This window comes from Drosophila eugracilis, unplaced genomic scaffold, assembly GCF_018153835.1.
Source record: "Drosophila eugracilis isolate 14026-0451.02 unplaced genomic scaffold, ASM1815383v1 contig_2147, whole genome shotgun sequence".
Lineage (NCBI taxonomy): Eukaryota > Metazoa > Arthropoda > Insecta > Diptera > Drosophilidae > Drosophila > Drosophila eugracilis.
In genome coordinates, this window is record NW_024573030.1 from 2,826,040 (window position 1) to 2,843,781 (window position 17,742).

The following is a 17,742-nucleotide window of genomic DNA, read 5'->3' on the forward strand; positions in this document are numbered from 1 at the left end:
AAATTACTGATTAAATGTTAGTTATCCAAAGAATGTCGTTTTATAAATAAAATACATTTTTAATGAGAAATATCAAGAAACGGAAACTGACTATGAGTTGTAGGTATTTTTTTTGTTGGCAAAGATAAACTTACTAGAAAAACATTGCTAAAATAATTTCCCCAAAAAGCCGACATTGTTTATGACACTCCAGGAATATCCTTAAGTTATTGGTTGCACTTATCGCACATCTGTTTGACATAACACTTCTTAGCTCCTTTGGTTCCCATCTATCCCATCATATATATTCTTCCCCTCCGTGATCCCGAGCGCATCTCATTGAATTCGTCGCACATCCCGAACACATATACTTTATATGGACAGGTCGAAGAAACACACCTTTTTACGGCTAGCGGGAAGACCCCGAAAAATGGGAGCTGTAATTCCTTGTGGAAGCCAAAAATAGAAACAGCCAAGCGCAGCCTTTAATTGGGAGGAAGTCATTGAATCACATATTTCATTGTTGAAGAAACATAAGTCTGCATTTTGATTTATATGCACGCCCACGCATTTAATGCTCATCTTATTCTTATTATTATTTTTTTTTTTTTACTCTTATGAGTTCATGTTCGATTGCCTCGAGTTCATCTGAATGAAGGTTCAGTTCTGTGCTTATGCAAATCCCAACTAAAACCGAAACCGAACTGTTGAGAAATCAAATTAAAGGCGGGCGAAACGCATCATTGTCAGATGCATACACTCCACTCCTCCTCCTCCTTCATTCAATTTTAATTTGAATTTCCGTTGAGCATAAAAACTTGGGATCTCACTGTGTTGGAAAACGGAGAGGGTCTGGGCCTTTGCCGACTAATAAATCTATAAAGTGGCAAACGCAAGTACTACACGCATTATTACTTTGATTTTTTATGATGAACACAGGAAGCAGCCTACACACACATTCACACACACACACACACACACACACTCCATGATATGAGATGTGTTGTGGATATGGAGTAGAACAATAAAATGTTTGCCCCGCTTCTGTTTCGACTTTTGTTTCACTGCTGATTGCCTTTGATTTTCGGGCTATTTATGCTTGCTGCTCTCAGAGCTCAGCTTGGATTTGCTTTTGCTTTGCTTTGCTTTGCTTTCAATTTATTTTGGAGCGACTTCCGTTTGTTCTACATTGACATGCCAAAGTCGGACCCGCTTAGTGGTAGTCCAGTCCATATCCATCCCATTCCATCCAGTCGTCAAATCGAATTCAATTAAGTGTCTTTCCGCCGCCAACGTCCGGCGGTGGATCTCATATCTCAGATACGGACTCTCAGTCCGGTAGTCGAACTGATTTACCAGTTAAACGCAACACTTTTTCTACTCGCTGCCCGGGCAATTGATCATACTAATGATTATTATCTGGCTGCCGGACGAGACAATGCCAATCCCATTCCATCATTTAAAAAAGAAAAAAAAAAGAAACCAAACCGAAACCAAACCGAAACCGAACCAAAACTGAGTCTGATAATTGAAGTCAACATAGCCGAACTTAGGCTCATTGTAAGATTGTTTAACTACCGGATGTTTTAAGCTGCGCGATCGCCATAAATGTAGCTTCGCTTCTGTTGTTTACTTTTTTGTTGGTTTTTGTTTTTTGGCATGTCTGGATTTCTTTGATTTTTATACATGTTCAGTTTTCCAATCAAAGTTTGATAATTATTGCCCAAACAGAAGTCAAATTATTTGATTGAGGGGGGAATTATTATCATTATTTGATTTCCGAGTCGAAATATGTTGATGGCTATTGTTTTTGCTTTTAAATAAATAAGGTCGAATTAATGAGCTGATTATTAACATTTTGCATGCTGGCATATGTTTAATTCGATTAAATAATTATAAATTTTATTTTGGCAATATTGATTTGTAGAAACTTTACAAAAGCTAAATTGTACCAAACTTCTTATTTTTCGAACGAATAGCAATAAAATCATTAGCAGCTATAAAATAGTAAGATCCAAATAGTAAGTTTCAACTGCCTCAATTCTTAAGCTGTCTGAACTTGAAATACTAAGTTATTATTGATGGACCAAGCTGGGGCTTAAGCCTAAGTCAAGTCCAGCTTCATAGCCACTGAAGTAACCGAATTACGTGAGGTTACTCCACACGGGAGAGAAAAAATAGAGGGCCAGGAAGGAAGTGATGAAGAGGTGAAGATATGGAGCAAAAAAAAACATCAAATAACGCTGGTAGAGGGCAATTTATTGCCATGTACACGACCAAAGCTATTCAGAAAAGTGCTCCAGCTATTCTAGATTGTATATAGCCATGCACACAAATATCTATAGCCATATATATATACATATATATATATATATATACATAGCTATGTATGGGTTGCTGGCCATGTATATATATATATATATATAGAAAATGGCAAAAATCCTGCGCGCGCTCGAAAAGAAATAAATTCCCTTATTTTCTTGTTCCTATTTTTTTCTCTCATATGCCGCGATTGCTTTTTCTTCTTCGCCAACTTCGTTTTTCTTTCATTTTTCCACTTTTTTTTGTATTTTTTTTATATATCTTTCTCCCGATTTTCATTTCTGCTAACGCGCGCAATCAAGAACAGGAGCCACACACACAGAAACACACGCTCACTCTAAGAGTGAGAAAGAGAGCGAGTCGAACTCCTAGGACCTCCTAAAGACCCATAGCCCCAACCCAATTTTCTCCCATTTTTCCTGTCTTTTCTTTGCTTCGAGTTTCTCTTTATTTTATTTCATTTCATTTTTTTTCTGCTGCCCTGCTTCCCCAAGCTCTCGTTGCTCTTCTTTTTCCACATATCGGGAAATATCCTTGAATCAGAATGTACGGCTCCTCCTCCAGTCAACCCCCTATATAACCACCCCCATCACCCCCCAAAAAAAAAGCTGGCAATCATCCCTACCGAACAAAAATCTATACACGTCAGAAAGAAAGAAAGAAAACGAAACCCGAAAGTGAAGATGAAATGAAATAAAGCAGCAGCAGCCGAAAGAGGGGGTGGTATGTGGGGTGGTTTAGCTGCTAGGGGTTTGGTGGTTCAGTTTGGAGGTGGTTATAAAAACGACACAAAAAAAAGATGTAGGGAGCGCATAAAAATTGGCAGCAGTTTGGGGCAGACAGCATCGCAGACAAGTAAACTTTTTTATGCCACCACCACCCCATCACACACACACACAGGCACAGTTAGTCAGTCCCTCCGCACACAGAAGGCAGCATACTAATACACAGGGAAAGAGACAGCAGCGAACTGTGGGATAAGGCTGAAGCCATCGTCTCGGCCAAAACGACAAATGTGAAAGGACATTGTCGTCGTCGTCGTCATCATCATCATCGTTTGTGTAGTCCTCGGCGGTACCCAGTGCTTCCTCTTCTTTCCATCGCCTCCTGCTGCTCTTGCTCCAGTTCGTCCACCTTCTACTTCTTCCTTTTTCCAACTCGTTATTACGACGAGTACGAAGGACGACGCTGCACTGCTGGGTATCCCCTTCTCTCTTTTCCGACTGTCCATGTCTGTTCTGTTCAGTTCTGAGTGCGTCGACACTGACTCCCCAAAAGACCCTACTCCAAAATTGAAACTCCCATTCCTTCTGCTCTTTATCCTCCTTCCTCCTAAAGGACCTTGCGGGTATCCCTCTGCAGTCTGGGGATGAGTCTCTCAGTACAACGTCTTCTTTTTATATTGGCAGACTTCGTTTATGACCATGGGGATAAAAAGAGGGAATTGTCTCTCGTGTGTGTTTGGGTAAAGGGAACTCTTGGGCAATCGGAAACCAATCGGAATCGGTAATCGGAAAGCTTGGAGGGGAACAAAAATCTTTTGGAAACTGCACCTAAACAAGTGAAAGAAAATACATAAAATGAGACAAAGTTGAAGCATTTATATATAGAAGATACACTACTTAAAAGACATTTGGAAGGTAATTATTCACTGCAGGATCCTAGCTTCAATACAGGTAATATTGAGACAAAAGAAGAACCCAGACGATTGAAATTTCTGAAAGCTTTACTTATGGTAATATAACTTCTCTCTTAGTTCAAATGGATTCCTATACAAGTCAGTTTAATACCCACTACTAGGGAACTTTCAGCTGATACAAAAAACACTTTAATGGGTCCTTCAACTGAAGAAGTTGAGTATATTTTCTATAACAACAACAGCAATTAATCGACACCCAACTAACATCAACAAGAAGAGGTTACTATACATATAAGAACCTATATGTGTTCATATGTTTATATAGTCAACTATGAACCACAAACGAAGCGAGTCCTTTCTCATTTTTTACTTGTCGTCCAAAGTGCTTGTGCTGGGAGGGATTTATTTTAGTGGCCAGCCCCTTTATTACCCCTATACAGACCCCACTACTGACTTGCCATTTTCATATGTAACGTTGCGATTCGTTTTACTCGGTATTTATCGACCAATTATATTGGAAATATGTCAGATATGCGCACAAGAAGCCGGTATTTGCTGCGCTTGGACCTCATGATTTTTGTGAACTAAAGTGGGTTTTTAGTTAGAAACAATGATTAAATAGTACTGAGTAGTAACAAAAGGGATGTATAGTTTAAATGGGTTATATTTATGAATGCATAAAGTTTCATAAAAACTAGATGCTTTAGTGTGACTGCATTTAAATAAAGTGTGGCTGCACTATGGTTTTTTCGTTACTTATTCATCTGCCTATATAAGCATCCCTCTAACAGCAGCTGTCCTATACGCTTTTTATTTTCTTTGTGTGCCGTTTTGATTGGAAAATCGTTCACAATTCGAAATTTTTGCCATTGGCCAAGAGTTCAATACTCACACGAACATACACCTATAGGTTCATGGGAGCGCAGGCAGCACAGCCTCTGTCAACGTCGCAGCCAGGGGTTGGATATTATGGAAAATCAATCAGTAAAAAAAAGAAATATACAAAAAAGTCTCGAGAGCGAGTAAGAGATGGCAAATGAAATAGAGAGGACGAAGAGAGCTCTCTCTGATTCTCTGAATTGCAGCCAAGAAACTGCAGGCAGCAAATATTTATTTTGTTTTATTTTTGTGCTTGATTTTTTTCAAGAGACTGTGAGTGAGAGAGAACACTCAAAATAAGGCTCAATAAGCAGTGAATCATTGAGTGAAAATGCTAGTAAGAGAGACGGGGAGAGAGCGCCTGCTCGCACGAGAAAGGGAGAAGGTGATACCAGGAGAGAGTGAGGGGTAGTCAGAGAGAGAGAGAGAGCGAGAGCAGTTGCAGCTGATAAGACACACACAAACGCACTGGCACTCAGTTCAATGTGTGTTCGATAACCCAGAGCAAATGAACGAAAGAGCAGAAGCAGTGGCGGTCGGCAGTGAATGACAAGGGGTAGGGGACTGACGCCTGCAGTTGAGTCCGTTTCTCGCTCTCTCTCTCTCTTTTTATACACTCTCTTTCTTTCTCATACACGTGTGTGAGTGTGCGGACATCGACTGCGTCGCCGTCATCATGAACATCATATATAGATAGATTTTTAACAAACCTGATTGGACGTTATTGACTGGCGCACACACACACAAGCGCAAGGCCGATGATTCGTTCGCTTTGCCTGACTGGTTTCAAAATTCACACACACACACACATTTGTGTTGTGTCAGCGCTATCGACAGTCGAACCGAATAACCGAGAAAAGGTGGAGGGGCCAATAGACGAGCAGAGTTCGATTCACATACGATATAATATCTCATTCCCTTACCCATATGGTTTTTAAACCGATTGTACATTCGATTGCGATTGCGATTGCGATTGCGATTGCGATTACGATTCACTTCCATGGCTATCTTCTGATTCACGATCTATAACTGGTTTATTCCCAATTTAAGAACTTATAAAATGAATCATAAATTTTGGTAATTTTAAAAATTATTCATTTATATTACTTCACACGAACCGAAGTTCTTTGGGGCTTAAAATACGTAGCTCTTTTGGTTTTCGGATAACAGGCGATCTCAATTCCTCAACTTTAACAATGGTTATTCCCTTGCTTTTTTTTTTTTAAATAAATTATAGTATAATATTCTTTTGAGAATTTAGAAACATTGGTTGCCAAATGATAAAATAATAATAAATAAAATATAAACCTGCCACATGTTAAATTATTTCGGTCATATTTCGTCTGACTAAGGCTATAAGATTATGAAATCATTTTTTATTTGAATATTTGAGCTATTAGTATGTTTCGCAGATAAATAATTTATGAATTTATTTTTTATTTTGGACTTGTTTTACTAAATTCGAGTTCAAATCATACAGATCCTAGGATCAAACCAAAACAGAGATACGTGATTACTTTTTAATCTTGATAATATTTAATTGACAAATTAAGTTTCCAACTTAATTAGAAATTCACTTCGTTGGCTTATAATGTGAACTAAACCCGTTGATTTCGCCAATCAATTGGAGCAATTCTGTGCTCTATTCTTATCAAATCGAAGTGGGTCAAGTAAGGCAATGCCAAAGCTTTATCTGGTTAGCTCAAGTAGAAATCGAGTTACTTGGGGTCAACTAATGTGGGATATATATATCAGCTACCCGGCCACCCTATATACTTGGTACCACATCGTATACGTGTGTGTATGCTCTTGTGCCTGTGCGGTGAAAACCAATCACAAGTGGGGACCGAAAGGCGTTGCCGATATGTATTGAAAGCAATCCATATACAGACTGTGGGTATCTCTCTCATATATGTTCGTGTGTCTGTGTTTATGTGCGAAAGGTTAACAGCTTTTCGTTGTCGCTGACTGCGCTGCCAACTGCGCTGCCCTTTTTCCATTCTTTCTTTCGCTCCCTACACACACACACACACACAAGTCCAGCCGTGCGTTTCTGGATTCGTCCAATCGAATTCAATTGACGCACAAATTTTTATGTGCGGAAAAAAGGAAAAGCGAAGGAGACAACAAAAAAAAAGAAGAAAAAAGGAGAGGAAAATATTGTGCTCCTTCTCAGTCACCCAAGTACACCCAGTACACCCTCCCCTAGATGCCAATACACGACATCCATCCAATCACCCAAAAACCAACCCCCCTGAAAAAATTCCACACCCACTTTCCCCCTTAAACCGAACCGAACCGAAACTGAAACCAATCCAATTTGGTATTGCCCGTATGGGTTTCTTTTTTTTTTCGTTTCGTTCGCCCCACACCTTCTTCTGGCTTTTGGTAAAGGTCCTCTCTGGCTTAACACTCGCTATCCCTTTCTATCTTGGCACCCGAACACGAAAAACGAAGCATTAGCGTCAAAAAAGAAAATAATATAACAAGAACAGAAAAATGAGTGGAAAAAAGCAACACACAAAAAAAAAAAAACAATGAAAATGGTGCGGGGGAGAGAAGGGACTCACTACCAGACAGCCATAAAGTAGAAGGAAAAAGCAGCAATAGAGGAATAAAAAAATTTACAAGGCGCCACTTTCACTCGACTCAATGCCGAACATCGGTGAAGCCTTAAAGCTGCCCAAGGAATATTGTCAACCAAGACCCCCCCAAAAAAAAATAAAATACGAGAGTACTAGAGCCATGAAGAGAGAGCGAACGAGTGAAATTTCTATTTTAGGGTGGTTTGGAAAAAAAAAAAAAAAAAAAAAAGGAATCCGAAACGTAACCGAGAAAAAGGAGCGAAATACATACGAACATCGATTTCGATTGGGAAGCCATCAACAGCTAAGACCCTGAAAATGGGAGGCTGCCACCCAGCATTTTCCTACCCAGCACCGTCTACCCCCTACGGAAGCACGGCTTTCGAAAGAAGCTTCGTACACTTCGGTTTTTGGGTTCGTGTTCGTTTTCCTGTCGATGGCGATGTCGCTCTCTCTCAGCGCCCTTAAATCGCCTTTTTCATCTTCTTTTTTTAAATTTGTTTTCTCATCCAACCCCCTACGAACACCCTACTATCGGAGGGGTTTCTTTTTTTTCGTGCGTTTTGGGGCATTGAATTGGGGTGGAGATTGGGAACTGGGTGGTTTGGGTTGACAAGTTACCAAGTTCCAAAAGCACCCAACCAGCGTTGAGGGGGATTTAACGTCAATATATATTATATACATGTGTAGGGAGCCAAAGGAAGAAAAAACAAGGACCAAAGGGGGATAAAGACGAGAAAAATGAGGAGAGAAGGAGCAGAAATGTAATCAAGTGCACACACAGATACAGCATAGAACTTGTGTATGTGTGTGTGTGTGACGGTGTTGGTGGAACCTTTGTTGTTGTCGAGTGGCGAGTGAAAAAAATAGTAGCATGCTTTTAGGTGCTAAGCAGCGCACTCAACGAGCGGTTAAGGAAGAAAAGCAGGTGTAAAGATGTTGGCAGTTGTATGTGTGTGTGTGTGTGTGTTATATTTATGTCATTATTGAATATGCGTTCGAGGCGCAACCAACACAAATCCCGCCCGGTTAGAAACGTGTAGGGAGCATATCTTATGGATACAGCATCGGCTTATGTACACACAGACTAACACACATACATCCATATCCTTACGGCATGCGTTTTTATGCTTATTCGATTTTATTCGAGTGCTGGCAACTACAGATACATCTACAGATAGAGATACATATACACACATGTATACAGAGACAGAGACAGATACAAATACAGATACATTTTTAGAGCATCAGGATTTGCTGGATACTGAGGCTTTCCCTTCCACCTCCATTTTTCCAAACCCCTCCCCACCCCGACTTCCATTTCCATTCGCATTTCCACTGCCATTCGAGCTTCAGCTGGCTCCGATTTCACTTGGCAGATTTTTCTTCTTTCGCTTTCCCATTTTCGTTTCCTTCATTTCTTTTCGTTTCGATATTTTTTTCCTTATTTTTTTTTTTTTATTTATTACTTTTTGCAACACTTGTGCTCCGCCCCGTTTTATTGTAGGGATTTTGTCTGATACATATAAATATATAGATAGGCAAACACAAACGTTCATACATATACATATTAGTATGTTCGTTTATATATTTTCCCTGATTGTGTGTACATGTAGATGCGGTATGATTTTTTTTTTTTTTTTTATGTTATTCCTTGACTGAATTTCATTGCATGTCATTCTGGTTTTGCTATTTCATTTTGGTTTTCTATCGATTCGATAGTATACGCGTATTCTTAATAACAAGAATGGCTTAAAAAATACTCAAAATCAGATGATATGATACACAAATTAATATCGTTTAAATTGTAGCTGTTTCGTTTTACTTTAAAAAACAAAAACCAACGGACGTCAAGAGCAAATACTCCAAGTAGCTCAAGGTTTCCAGTTTTCACACTTAACTAACCAACTGACGCCATTGCCTATTTAGAGTGCCACATAGTCACCTTGCATAATACATATATGCATATATCTGTGCGTATATCTGGCCGATTTCTTACAAATCACTTTATGATGGCCGTATAGCCCTACTATAAATCTTTCAACATGTTTAGCCTACAACTAAACAATTTATGACGATTGTCTCCGCCATGCGGTTGAAACTTTTTGTAAGATTTCTATGTGTATGTGTGCTAAACTATATAGCCCACCGATTAACTGATATCACGGCTATATCTATGGCTGTATCTCGTGCTTGTCAGCCAGATATGACTGCCACTTTTTGAATTGCCTTTAGGGGGCTTATCTGGCTGGCACCCTCGTCTTATTCTCTCATTTTTGTTGTAATTTGTTTTTATTTATACACCTATTTGTTTGTCCACTAAGCAGACAATATATACGCTTAATATATATGTATGTAGACGTGCGTGTTTTATACAGGCATATATATCAGGGGCAGATAGGACGTAGGCCTTATCTGTAAAATGGGGCGGTACAGTATCGTACCTTTTAACCAATAGACGACTCTCCACTTGACTGACTTGATTACGTCTCTATATAAATATGGCAGCTATATGTCAAGATATCTTAAGCAAACATTCGACTCTAACTTTATCTGAGCTATATATATATGTATATATATGTATATACATATGTCTGAATCTTGGTATCTTTAGCAATACTTAAACATTGCTACACAAAATGTATGGCCTTTATAACACTTGATCCCCTACTCCGTTGCTTGGGCGCAAATAAAATTGATAAAAAAAAGGCAACAGGAATTTAATTTTATAATTATGATGATGATGATGTATTTGTTTAGATGTTGTTGCTCTTCTTAAGCTTTATCCAACTAATGCCACATACACACAAATAAAAGCAGCTACTGAAGCTGCCTTGTGATTATTTTATATCATTTGGTTTTTTTTCCCATTTTTTTTTTTTGGAGCTTTAGATTTGATTTTATTTCGTCGTTTATCACAAAACGCTGCGGCCATTGCGTGTGTGGAAAAAATACACACAGTCACAATATACATGTATATATATATAGTCTTGAGCTATATATATATTTAAATATATATATATATACACATATATGGGTGGGTATTTGTTTGTATGTGTCGGTGGGCTCAAGTTTTTTCGTGATCAGAATTATCTACATCAGTTGTTAATTGCTATTTGACGCGTTATATCGGCTACCGACGTATTCTTACCGATTTCGCTCCAGTTCCGAAATATTTTCCACTGATTTTGTGGTTTTAACAATTAAATTATAAATTTAGCTATATATATTTCAAGCTCTTGAGTTCGATTTCCGTATTAATGATTACTGATTGATTAGTGAGTTCGGATTTTTAAGATATTAAAATTTTTTTCTGTTCGGTTTCTGTGACGATTTAAACATATATTTTTTAATCAAAACAAAAAAAAATTTGCTTAATTCGAGCAAATATGTATGAATCGAGTGCTTTATCTTAAAGCGGAAATTCCAAATGATTCATTTGTTATAAATCTTTGCTAAAAAGTAGCAGATATCTTTGTAGATTTTATAAAATACTATTATCTAACCTTGATCAATGGTTGATTCAAGGCATATATATCGTATGATGTATGTTAGTGAAGTGAGTGTTAAAGTGATTCACCATTAGCAAAGCAAATGATCTAACCTAAGACTTTATTACCTAAAGGAAAGTAATTAACTTTGAATTGAATAAATTACGTGCTAGCTTTGGTAATAATTTTGGTAATGTACTAATAATATATTTATTTCTTTTGATTGCAGGTAATATTCCTACTTCATTGCTCTCATAAGAACTTGTAAGTTTGTGACTGTATTTTTTTGGCCAGACTCCCTGAATTACTTAAGTTGGTAAGCTAACTAATGATGTGTGTCGCGACTTATATCATAATTATACACTCATACATGCTATTGGGGGTTCTGTTTTCAGATTTCTCTTTCTCTCTCTCTCCTTGATTTCCACTTTTTTTCCTGCGTATTTTGTTTTTTCACTTTTTATGTTGTTGCACCTTTTTCTGCCCTTTTTCTTTGAATGTGTGTGATTGTTGCCTTCGAGCCGCATTTCATTCATTTGCATTTCATTCATGTCGTTGTTGTTGCTTTCCTCCTGCAACAAAATATGTCAAAACTTGTCTCGTCTGTCTGCCATTAGCAGCAGCAGCAACAGCAACAGCAACAACAACAGCATCAGCACAGCAACAACATCAGCAGACACAACCAGCAACATCTCACCCACACAAAATGAGCGCAACGGCAGCATCATCATGCTCATTACGGGATGATCATCAATTTGAGGACCAGTTTTTGGGCTTTAAGGTTTATATTTCTTTTCTTATTTTCAAGGTAAAATTGAGGGCGGGGCAATGGGAGGGGGTTACTTCGCCTTAAATGTAATTTATGTTGCCAGTTTATAATAGCCTGATCCTGGGACCAAAAGAGTTGATTGCAGCTACTGTGCATAAAATGCTTCATTCATAAAGAACAGTATAAAAAAAAAAAAAAAAAATCATGAAAAACCTCCAGGTCCCCGAAGATACCCCTTTTATTGAACGCCCCCAGTGTGTCTCCTTCATTATATGCAAATTTCAATTATTTGCACAAATCAGACGCTCAAGATCTGCCAGCCAAGAGACCAGGCATTATTATCAAACCCCCGCAAAAATGCTAAATGCTAAAAATATTGTTCAATTTTGTTCTTCGGTTTTTTTTTTCATATTTTTTTTTTTATCGGTGGAAACAGGAAGAGCTATAATATAATTTATTGTATTAATGCTGTCCCGCATAACGTCAACATCATCATCAGCATCAACATCATTATCGCCATCAGAGCTGGTTTCAATAGGCAGCATTTCATTGATACCCTTCCTATATGTATATGTAGATATATATGCCCTGGTCTCTTGTATTGTTATTTATTTAAACATAAACATGGATTTCCTGTTTGCCCTTGTCGATATGCAAAAAAAAAAAAAAAAAAAATTACTTCAACTCTTGAGCGATTCTTTCTTGGGCTTTTTTTTTTTTTTTTTTTTTTTTTCGAATACAAAATGCTTTCGATCGAATTTCACAATTTGTCTGCAGGAAATTAAATTAAGCATTTGCCTCATTTCGTTTCAGTTTTTGTCGTATTCTTTTTTTCACTTTTATTTTTTGCTTTGTTAGGAAGATCATCATTAAGCATTCATCCATTGAATGCGTGGGAGCATTCGATTTTAGTTTTGATTTCGCATTGAAGGCCATGCCACTCGTTGCCAGCTCAAGACGTTGAGGAATTGATAAAAAAAAAATTGTATAATGAAAAAACTGGGGTGATGTTTTTTACTTTAAAAAGCTAAAAGCATTGTGATTAAAAGAGGAGTAAAATTATCTTTTAGGATATTTTAGAACTCTCAAACAGATAATAAACTTAAAATGATTAACCTTATTAACTTTGGTTTGTCATTGAAAAGTCGTAGGCTTTTTGGGGGCTCCCCAAAAAAGCAACGAACACGGAAATTGTACGTCTCTTAACCCCACCTCACCAACCACCCCCCCCTTCCCAACCTAATTGTGAAATTCGCGCAACCTGCGCATGTTGTTGACATTGTGCTTTGTATGGGTATGGGCTATATGTGTGTGGAAAGCGGGTGGCTGGGCTGACATCTCCCAGTGGCCACTGCAATTGACACAATTTTGCAGGGAGACAAGGCCGGCAAGTCAGTTGGCAGTCGGCTGGCATTGACCAAAAGGCACTCGCAATCGCAGTCCAGCACAGCACGTGGCCAGTTTGTCACTGTATGGGTTTATATTCCTGTGTGTGTTGTGCAAATGATACACTCACACACATACGCACAGTCACCGCAGCAGCATACACATGCAATTGATTTGTACTTTGGGGTCAGAAGCATACCAAACATGCCAACGCAGAATGCCGAGCAACAGTTTGTCTCTCTGCCTACCCCTGAATTTTACTCGCTTTAAAATCCCCAACCCAAACAAAACCCCCGCCCACCAATGTTGTGCGTTAAAACCGCAACATTTGCAGACTTTGAAACCACCAACCTATAAATCCATTTTCCCGATTTTGTCTGGCCGGTGCTATATGTTTTTTTTTCTTTGTTTGTTCGCGAATTTTTTCAAGGGCTTTTTTTCTTTTTGTCAAGACTTAACTCATTTTAACAGTCTGCAAATCAGGTCAAATCTAAGCTACGGATTAGAAAGATTAAAAATGATATTGAGAATAAGTATTATTTATAATATTATTAGCATATTATTTAAAAACAAGCCATAAGCGAGTGTTCATCAACTTGATCGAAGCGATGGTTTTGGTTTACCATTCTCCCATCAAAGATATTATCATACCATACAAAATCCAATTTTCCTCGCTTTATTCAGTTCTGTCTGGTCTTGCTCTTCTTGTCAATTAGTGAAAATCGAATTAATATTGTAATACTTTAATGAAATAATGCATGCATCATGCCAGACAGAGCTGGCGAAAAGATAGAGGGAAGGCGACAGTTATTTATGCGGAACGACAAGATGAATCTGAATATGCGAAATATCTCTCCATCTTTTTCTCATCACATCTCCCCATCTCTCTTGTTCTGTCTGTTTGCAAAAAAGCCCAAAAACTAAAGTTGATAAAAATAAACGAGTGCCACACATCACAGACGTGAAAATGCAGACGATGAAACAGCAGTTGAGAAGTTGAAGTAGAAAGAAGGATAGGGACATTAGGGAGGGGAGTTCGAGTTCTTTATCTCTTTCGCACCTCATCTGTCCGTCTCTTTCGACAAAGCCTTTGTGTGCAACTTTGTCAATTGTGAGGGCGGTGACACTTGAGTTTTGCGGGGGTTTGAAGAGTGAGGGTAACTGAATAAATTGCAAGGTGTGGAATGTGTATATGACAAGAATTGATATAAAATATTCTAGTTGCCTTTTCGAGATAGAATAACTATGGAATTATATATGAAATCAAAGGATATCTGGTTGTTTATAAAACGGTAGAATGGTTTTAGCAAGCTTTATTCTTTATCATAATATTACACCTAAATAATAATATAGCTATGATAATTACGAACTCTAAACTCAATTGCACTTTATTATGCATTATCCATTAGGCTAATTAAATAAAAAAAAATGTTAAATGCATAATTAACATTCCATTGACTTCATTAATTGGTTAACCCTCTAAATCATTATCTTAGTTGAGAATACCTAAACCCATTGAACTGCACATTGTCTGGCATTAACTCATCATATAAACTGAATGGCATATCTCTACAAATACTTGACTTCAATCCTATTTATCCAATTAAAATTGCCCATTAAAATAGCAATGTTAAACTCTCTTTCTCTATCCCTTACTTGTTTTTTATTTTGCAACAATGTTGCACTGTGTGTTTTTGTTTTGTTTCTTGTTGTTGTTTTTTTTTTTTAATTGTTGTCTACACAAAAACATAGAAAACAATTGCAATGTCTTTTAGGAGACACAAGTTATGTGAATTATTGGCAAAAATGCATAACGGCAAACAATTGAAAATGCAATCAAGTGTTGGCCAAAATGCCTCATCAGTCTGCTAATGCAGCTATCTCTTTTCTTGTCTCTCGGTCTTTCTGACTCTTTTACTCACATTTTGCCAACGATGGCGGCAACATTTGCATACCACAACGGCAACAACTACAACACCAACTGCAGCAACATCAACAACAACAACGTTGCCAATTAATCAAGAAATTCTTAAATAATTATTTGCCTATTTTTATAGAAGAGCCGAGGGATATGAAGACACAAATGCACATATGTATATATATATCTCAACCGATATGAGGAATATGTGACGATGACGGAGGGGGCGGGGCTGCATTATAGACAGCCGCTTTGGCTGACTGAGTGGCTGGCACGACGACATCGTCTGTTGGAGTACAAATTTGTTTTGTTGCCCCCTCGGCTCTCGGCTACAAAGTATATAGTATTTTGATATACATTTACAGATGCAGATATAGGATGCACATGAAAAAATGTAGATAGTTCATGAAATATCATGAACTAACTACTGATGATAATTATATCGTTGAAAAGCTTTATAAAAGATTTGGAACAATATACTACTTATTATGTTAATCTTCATAATAATAAATCTGTTACCTAGTTATTTCTGTATCTGTACGATATTATACATACATATATGTCTGTTCATTTGCCTTATATTATATGGATGAAGCATGCACTTTTCGTTTTTTTTTTATTTCTGCGATTTGTGCTTGCTCTCCCTCTCGCTCACTCGTTCTCTGGTTCATTGTTGTTGTAAAAATAAGTTTCCCGGCAGCCAGACCCCCCGTTAACCCCCTATTGCCGCCCTCAGTACCACCCCTAACCCCATAATGCTCCCTTTTCCGATACGTTCCTCCGGCCATACAAAATAAATTTCTATGAAGCATTGCAGTTAGATGAGCCGTTTAGTGACAGTCAAGTCGTTGAAGGGGGTAAAAAAAAACAAGAAATAAAAAATAAAATACTGGGGCTGTGTGGTGTTAAGGAGGAGGGGGTTCAGCCAGTGCGAATCAGTGGCATTCATTCGCATGCAGATATATAAACATATCTGTATATGTATATATATACATATATGCAAACATATATCGAATGTTGGCTGGCCGAGTGCATTGCCATCGTCATTTGCGGGTCGACTAATAATAATAAATATTTTTACAGAAATTAATTAACAGCACCAACAGCAACAACAGTAGCCAACAAAGTTGTAATAGAAGTTCAAGTTTTATGTTATCGGTTTTATTATTGTCAATGTATACAGAATTGATATTATTTCAAAAATAATCGATTCAAACATATTTAAAGCAGATACTTCATTGTCTTTCTTCTGCGAACCTAAGAAAATCAAAACTTTAAATGTAACCCAAATAAACCCACCCGAAAATCGAGGAAAACAAAGGTTTTGCTCTTCGAATTTCTCTAGCTTGGGCAATTACTCAAATTCAAATTAAGTGGCAGGACCCCCACAAATACACATACATACATATATGTGTATTATTTTGCAGCCCTCAAAATGGGCACCCTACCCAAAACAAATATTCCCTACTTCCTTCCCCCTTTCTTGAAAATTCCGAAATGCCGCAACTTGTCTCGTTTTGTAAATAGCAAATCAGGCATTTATAAATGATGTGAGCATAAAATTTTGGCGCCACTACCACCAAATGTTCACCCTTAACACCCAAAAATTTCTCAACCTCCCTCCTACACCAACAACCACCCATCGAAATTTAACCCACTAAGCTACGCTGGCAGCACTTGAAACAAAAGCAACTCTTTGGCAGCTGACACGCGCTGTTGTTTCATTTTGCCAGCAACAAAACTGTCGCCCTATCCAACAATTTTCCCTTCTTGATTTTCCCCCCTCTGATTTTCCAAAGGACAACGTCTTGGTTCGTCGTCCTTGTCGGCATTTTCGTCGTCGTCTCCTTCATACGTCTCTAATAAGACATGATTGTAATTAATTAAATTAATTCGTTTCGGTTTTAATACACGAAATGTTTTTCGATTTTGCCAGGACAGCAGAAGAAACCCCATCCCATTCTACTCCACTCGTTTTCCTCAGTCACAAAAGGATTGCCAAATTAAAGCGAAAGATTTCTGATTTACGTTCTCAAATATTTGTTTGTAACACACTCTTCAGCCTAAGCCGGCGAAAAAGGTGAGTTTGAGATCTAACTCTACTCTATAGAGAAAGGACCCCCCCCATTCACCCACAAACAAACTATAAAATGTTGTCGATTTTGATTAGGCAAAACTTGACAGGCAACTTTTGGGTTTCGCTCCAACGTCGTCGTCGTGGCTTTTCATTAAAAATGCCAAACTGAGTTTTGTCTTCGGGGTTGCTTTAGTAGCAGAATTTTAACCAACCAACCCCACAACCTTCATCCTTGGTTGCCTTGGTGTTTCGAGATGGAACAACTTGGCATAATGAATTGACATTGATTGGAAATTTTGATTGAAAAAGGGTCTCGTCCTTTTTAGGCGGTAAAACAGAAGCAAAAAAAAAAAAGTTGTTGTCTATAAAGAGCATATAATAAATTGCTTCATTTTCGGTTTAATTAAGAGATTTCTCAGTAGAGCCAGTATCAGCACCCATAAGAATTATTGATCTGTAGGAAAGGTATTAAGCATTCATTTATATTAATGCTATGGCCTGATTAAAGCTGAAAAAGGATTCACATAATATTTAAATGGGCATTCACATTCACATGCTTTGTTCGCAACTGTACCACACACACAAAATAAACTGAAATCATTAATTTCGTTTATATTTTAAAATGTCAAATTTTAGGTAATGGACAACCCTTTAGCTTTCCTTTTTTTTCTTGTTGTTGTTGTTGTTATCCCCACTG

General features: G+C 37.8%; 1 protein-coding gene across 2 annotated transcripts in view; it reads left to right on the plus strand.

Moving 5' to 3' along the window:
- LOC108104949 (homeobox protein cut) overlaps positions 1-17,742 on the plus strand; it is a 68,536-nt gene that overhangs the window by 13,644 nt on the left and 37,150 nt on the right. The gene's annotated exons all lie outside the window — the stretch shown is intronic.